The 6,085-nt window shown below is 49.6% G+C and overlaps 1 non-coding gene across 1 annotated transcript; it reads left to right on the top strand.

Moving 5' to 3' along the window:
• Positions 1–5,684: 5,684 nt before the first annotated feature.
• Positions 5,685–5,757, top strand: TRNAT-AGU (transfer RNA threonine (anticodon AGU)). Its single transcript has one exon. It is a non-coding gene; the product is annotated as a tRNA-Thr (tRNA).
• Positions 5,758–6,085: the final 328 nt, after the last annotated feature.

Here is a 6,085-nt window from a genome sequence, read left to right as displayed (position 1 = left end):
GGCGATGGTTTGGTTGTGGGAAGAGATTATATGTTCCTTAATGGAGCCCTGTTGCTTATGCATCGTTAAACGCCTAGAAAGAGATGTTGTTGTCTTGCCTATATACTGGGTTTTTTGGAGCTTACAGTCCCCAAGTGGGCATTTGAAGGCATAGACGACGTTGGTCTCTTTTAAAGCGTTCTGCTTTGTGTCTGGAGAGTTTCTCATGAGTAGGCTGGCCGTTTTTCTGGTTTTATAGTAAATCGTCAGTTGTATCCTCTGATTTTTGTCTGTAGGGATAACGTTTCTATTAACAATATCTTTCAGGACCCTTTCCTCCGTTTTATGAGCTGTGGAAAAGAAGTTCCTGTAAAATAGTCTAATAGGGGGTATAGGTGTTCTGTTAGTTGTCTCTTCAGTGGTTGCATGGCGTTTCACTTTCCTTCTTATGATGTCTTCGACGAAACCATTGGAGAAGCCGTTGTTGACTAGGACCTGCCTTACCTTACAGAGTTCTTCGTCGACTTGCTTCCATTCTGAGCTGTGGCTGAGAGCACGGTCGACATATGCGTTAACAACACTCCTCTTGTACCTGTCTGGGCAGTCGCTGTTGGCATTTAGGCACATTCCTATGTTCGTTTCCTTAGTGTAGACTGCAGTGTGGAAACCTCCACTCTTTTCCATGACTGTTACATCTAGAAAGGGCAGCTTCCCATCCTTTTCCATCTCGTAAGTGAAACGCAGCACGGAACTCTGCTCAAATGCCTCCTTCAGCTCCTGCACAGGTACCTGATGTCAGACATCTGCAGGAGCTGAAGGAGGCATATATCTACGTTAATTTTAACTCCAATAAAAAAAAATTGACCTCATACATAATGAAATGGGTAGCTTTATCATTTCATAAGAAAAAAATTTGAGAAAATATATTAATTCATGAAAACTTGGCTTATTAGGCAAATTGGGCCTTGCATAGTAGGCTGAGAAGTGCGTTCTGGCTACTAGGTACGACATATATATATATATATATATATATATATATATATATATATATATATATATATATATATATATATATATATATATATATATATATATATATATATATATATATATATATATATGTCGTACCTAGTAGCCAGAACGTCGTACTCGGCCTACTATGCAAGGCCCGATTTGCCTAATAAGCCAAGTTTTCATGAATTAATTGTTTTTCGACCACCTAACCTACCTAACCTAACCTAACCTAACTTTTTCGGCTACCTAACCTAACCTAACCTTTAAAGATAGGTTAGGTTAGGTAGGGTTGGTTAGGTTCGGTCATATATCTACGTAAATTTTAAATCCAATAAAAAAAATTGACCTCATACATAATGAAATGGGTAGCTTTATCATTTCATAAGAAAAAAATTTGAGAAAATATATTAATTCAGGAAAACTTCGCTTATTAGGCAAATCGGGCCTTGCATAGTAGGCTGAGAAGTGCGTTCTGGCTACTAGGTACGACATATATATATATATATATATATATATATATATATATATATATATATATATATATATATATATATTGGTGTATACTGGCAGCAGGTTTTCTTTTATGTATGTCTCATTGAATATGACAGCATATTCCGTATATACTATTTTCTGATTTAGGGCTTCTATCCCTCTTACTAATGCTCCTGCATCAGGGTTCAGCTGGAAGAAGAGTTCACCAAAAGTCACGTTGTTTTTAGGTGAAGAATATAATTGAATAGCTGAAGAATATATTACACTAATTACAAAATCGCACGACGTTTCGAATCTCCATGGTTCATTCTCAAGTGAAAAGAAATTACAGAACTCGTTAATTTATAACAATACGGGGTCAGGTGATAAAACAAGTACAATAAAGGAAAAGTCCAGGGGATAACTAGGGAACTGTTACTTGCGTACAGGCGGACAGCGTCCCCAACCACTCCCTGACAGAGCAACAGCCGACCTCGGCAGCCACACTCCCGCTACCGTCGGTCGACCAACAATGGACACTGGAGTGCTTGTAATTTACCTAAGAGACCGCCCTGTACGCAATGTAGGGTGTTAAGAGACCCCTTGGAAGTGCTTACTTGTGACCCCTCTCAGCGTGTTGCTGAAGCTCTCTGTCAGGGTGTTAGAGGAGAGCGGGTGTGGCCCTCTCAGCGTGTTGCTGAAGCTCTCTGTCAGGGTGTTAGAGGAGAGCGGGTGTGGCCCTCTCAGCGTGTTGCTGAAGCTCTCTGTCAGGGTGTTAGAGGAGAGCGGGTGTGGCCCTCTCAGCGTGTTACTGAAGCTCTCTGTCAGGGTGTTAGAGGAGAGCGGGTGTGGCCCTCTCAGCGTGTTGCTGAAGCTCTCTGTCAGGGTGTTAGAGGAGAGCGGGTGTGGCCCTCTCAGCGTGTTGCTGAAGCTCTCTGTCAGGGTGTTACAGGAGAGCGGATGTGGCCCTCTCAGCGTGTTGCTGAAGCTCTCTGTCAGGGTGTTACAGGAGAGCGGGTGTGGCCCTCTCAGCGTGTTGCTGAAGCTCTCTGTCAGGGTGTTAGTGGAGAGCGGGTGTGGCCCTCTCAGGGTGTTGCTGAAGCTCTCTGTCAGGGTGTTACAGGAGAGCGGGTGTGGCCCTCTCAGCGTGTTGCTGAAGCTCTCTGTCAGGGTGTTAGTGGAGAGCGGGTGTGGCCCTCTCAGCGTGTTGCTGAAGCTCTCTGTCAGGGTGTTACAGGAGAGCGGGTGTGGCCCTCTCAGCGTGTTGCTGAAGCTCTCTGTCAGGGTGTTAGTGGAGAGCGGGTGTGGCCCTCTCAGCGTGTTGCTGAAGCTCTCTGTCAGGGTGTTACAGGAGAGCGGGTGTGGCCCTCTCAGCGTGTTGCTGAAGCTCTCTGTCAGGGTGTTAGAGGAGAGCGGGTTTGGCCCTCTCAGCGTGTTGCTGAAGCTCTCTGTCAGGGTGTTAGAGGAGAGCGGGTGTGGCCCTCTCAGCGTGTTGCTGAAGCTCTCTGTCAGGGTGTTAGAGGAGAGCGGGTGTGGCCCTCTCAGCGTGTTGCTGAAGCTCTCTGTCAGGGTGTTAGTGGAGAGCGGGTGTGACCCTCTCAGCGTGTTGCTGAAGCTCTCTGTCAGGGTGTTAGTGGAGAGCGGGTGTGGCCCTCTTAGCGTGTTGCTGAAGCTCTCTGTCAGGGTGTTAGAGGAGAGCGGGTTTGGCCCTCTCAGCGTGTTGCTGAAGCTCTCTGTCAGGGTGTTAGAGGAGAGCGGGTGTGACCCTCTCAGCGTGTTGCTGAAGCTCTCTGTCAGGGTGTTAGAGGAGAGCGGGTGTGGCCCTCTCAGCGTGTTGCTGAAGCTCTCTGTCAGGGTGTTAGAGGAGAGCGGGTGTGGCCCTCTCAGCGTGTTGCTGAAGCTCTCTGTCAGGGTGTTAGAGGAGAGCGGGTGTGACCCTCTCAGCGTGTTGCTGAAGCTCTCTGTCAGGGTGTTAGAGGAGAGCGGGTGTGGCCCTCTCAGCGTGTTGCTGAAGCTCTCTGTCAGGGTGTTAGTGGAGAGCGGGTGTGACCCTCTCAGCGTGTTGCTGAAGCTCTCTGTCAGGGTGTTAGTGGAGAGCGGGTGTGGCCCTCTCAGCGTGTTGCTGAAGCTCTCTGTCAGGGTGTTAGAGGAGAGCGGGTGTGGCCCTCTCAGCGTGTTGCTGAAGCTCTCTGTCAGGGTGTTAGAGGAGAGCGGGTGTGGCCCTCTCAGCGTGTTGCTGAAGCTCTCTGTCAGGGTGTTAGAGGAGAGCGGGTGTGGCCCTCTCAGCGTGTTGCTGAAGCTCTCTGTCAGGGTGTTAGAGGAGAGCGGGTGTGGCCCTCTCAGCGTGTTGCTGAAGCTCTCTGTCAGGGTGTTAGAGGAGAGCGGGTGTGGCCCTCTCAGCGTGTTGCTGAAGCTCTCTGTCAGGGTGTTAGAGGAGAGCGGGTGTGGCCCTCTCAGCGTGTTGCTGAAGCTCTCTGTCAGGGTGTTAGAGGAGAGCGGGTGTGACCCTCTCAGCGTGTTGCTGAAGCTCTCTGTCAGGGTGTTAGAGGAGAGCGGGTGTGACCCTCTCAGCGTGTTGCTGAAGCTCTCTGTCAGGGTGTTAGAGGAGAGCGGGTGTGGCCCTCTCAGCGTGTTGCTGAAGCTCTCTGTCAGGGTGTTACAGGAGAGCGGGTGTGGCCCTCTCAGCGTGTTGCTGAAGCTCTCTGTCAGGGTGTTAGAGGAGAGCGGGTTTGGCCCTCTCAGCGTGTTGTTGAAGCTCTCTGTCAGGGTGTTAGAGGAGAGCGGGTGTGGCCCTCTCAGCGTGTTGCTGAAGCTCTCTGTCAGGGTGTTAGAGGAGAGCGGGTGTGGCCCTCTCAGCGTGTTGCTGAAGCTCTCTGTCAGGGTGTTAGTGGAGAGCGGGTGTGACCCTCTCAGCGTGTTGCTGAAGCTCTCTGTCAGGGTGTTAGTGGAGAGCGGGTGTGGCCCTCTTAGCGTGTTGCTGAAGCTCTCTGTCAGGGTGTTAGAGGAGAGCGGGTTTGGCCCTCTCAGCGTGTTGCTGAAGCTCTCTGTCAGGGTGTTAGAGGAGAGCGGGTGTGGCCCTCTCAGCGTGTTGCTGAAGCTCTCTGTCAGGGTGTTAGAGGAGAGCGGGTGTGGCCCTCTCAGCGTGTTGCTGAAGCTCTCTGTCAGGGTGTTAGAGGAGAGCGGGTGTGGCCCTCTCAGCGTGTTGCTGAAGCTCTCTGTCAGGGTGTTAGAGGAGAGCGGGTGTGACCCTCTCAGCGTGTTGCTGAAGCTCTCTGTCAGGGTGTTAGAGGAGAGCGGGTGTGACCCTCTCAGCGTGTTGGTGAAGCTCTCTGTCAGGGTGTTAGAGGAGAGCGGGTGTGGCCCTCTCAGCGTGTTGCTGAAGCTCTCTGTCAGGGTGTTAGTGGAGAGCGGGTGTGGCCCTCTCAGCGTGTTGCTGAAGCTCTCTGTCAGGGTGTTAGAGGAGAGCGGGTGTGGCCCTCTCAGCGTGTTGCTGAAGCTCTCTGTCAGGGTGTTAGAGGAGAGCGGGTGTGGCCCTCTCAGCGTGTTGCTGAAGCTCTCTGTCAGGGTGTTAGAGGAGAGCGGGTGTGGGGTGGACTGGCCCATGTTGAGGAAGGTTAACTCGCCGGTGACTACCATTGAGCGTGGACGACGTATACTTGAAGATAATGGACTCACCGGGATTGGGAGAACACTGTAGATATATTGAGTGTCGTTGGTGAAAGCGACACAGTGTACATATCTGCAGTTATACTTCGATAGATAATATATTGGTGAAGGTGTAATTGCGTATTGTTTATCCCCCCCCCGCCCACCCTTATTCTTTGCACTGTTATTTGTTAACGCCCATTCTTGACAATTTACCATTGACGTGGAGTAGAATCATAGAAGAAGAGGCTATAAGGCACATATTATGCAGATAGAACTCAGTTACTGGCTTAAGCAGGCCGTAAAACACCCACACACACACACGCACACACTTATACACACACACACACACACACACACACACACACACACACACACACACACACACACACACACACACACACACACACACACACACACACACACACACACACACACACACACACACACACACACACACACACACACACACACGCACACACTTATACACACACACACACACACACACACACACACACACATACACACACACACACACACACACACACACACACACACACACACAACCTCGGAGAGCCTTCATAGCTCAGTGGGCAGAGCGCTGGTCTAGTAAACCAGAGGTCGGGAGTTCGAGTCTCCCTGAAGGCAAAGTTGTTAACATTATTAACTAGAATGTGTCGCTTCTTCTTTTGACGGTCTAAAAGGTATTCATCTTTAGGGGCCTCGTGGCTGATTGGACAGCGCTTGGTGATTATAGCCCTAATATCCCGGGTTCGATTCCTGGTCGATGCAGTAGCAAATGGGTAGAGTTTCTTTCATCATGATGCATCTGTTCACCTAGCAGTAAATAGGTGAACAGATCCTTTCCAGCTATCGGTTGTTTACAGCAATGACTCTTGTCCCATTTCCCTATCATACCTAGTTTTAAAAGTATGAATAGTATTTGCTTCCACAATCTGTTCCCCAAGTGCATTCC

The sequence above is a fragment of the Procambarus clarkii genome, chromosome 1 (genome assembly GCF_040958095.1).
Source record: "Procambarus clarkii isolate CNS0578487 chromosome 1, FALCON_Pclarkii_2.0, whole genome shotgun sequence".
Taxonomy (NCBI): domain Eukaryota; kingdom Metazoa; phylum Arthropoda; class Malacostraca; order Decapoda; family Cambaridae; genus Procambarus; species Procambarus clarkii.
Note: the sequence above shows the minus strand (reverse complement) of the source record. Positions and strands in the feature narration are given on the sequence as shown.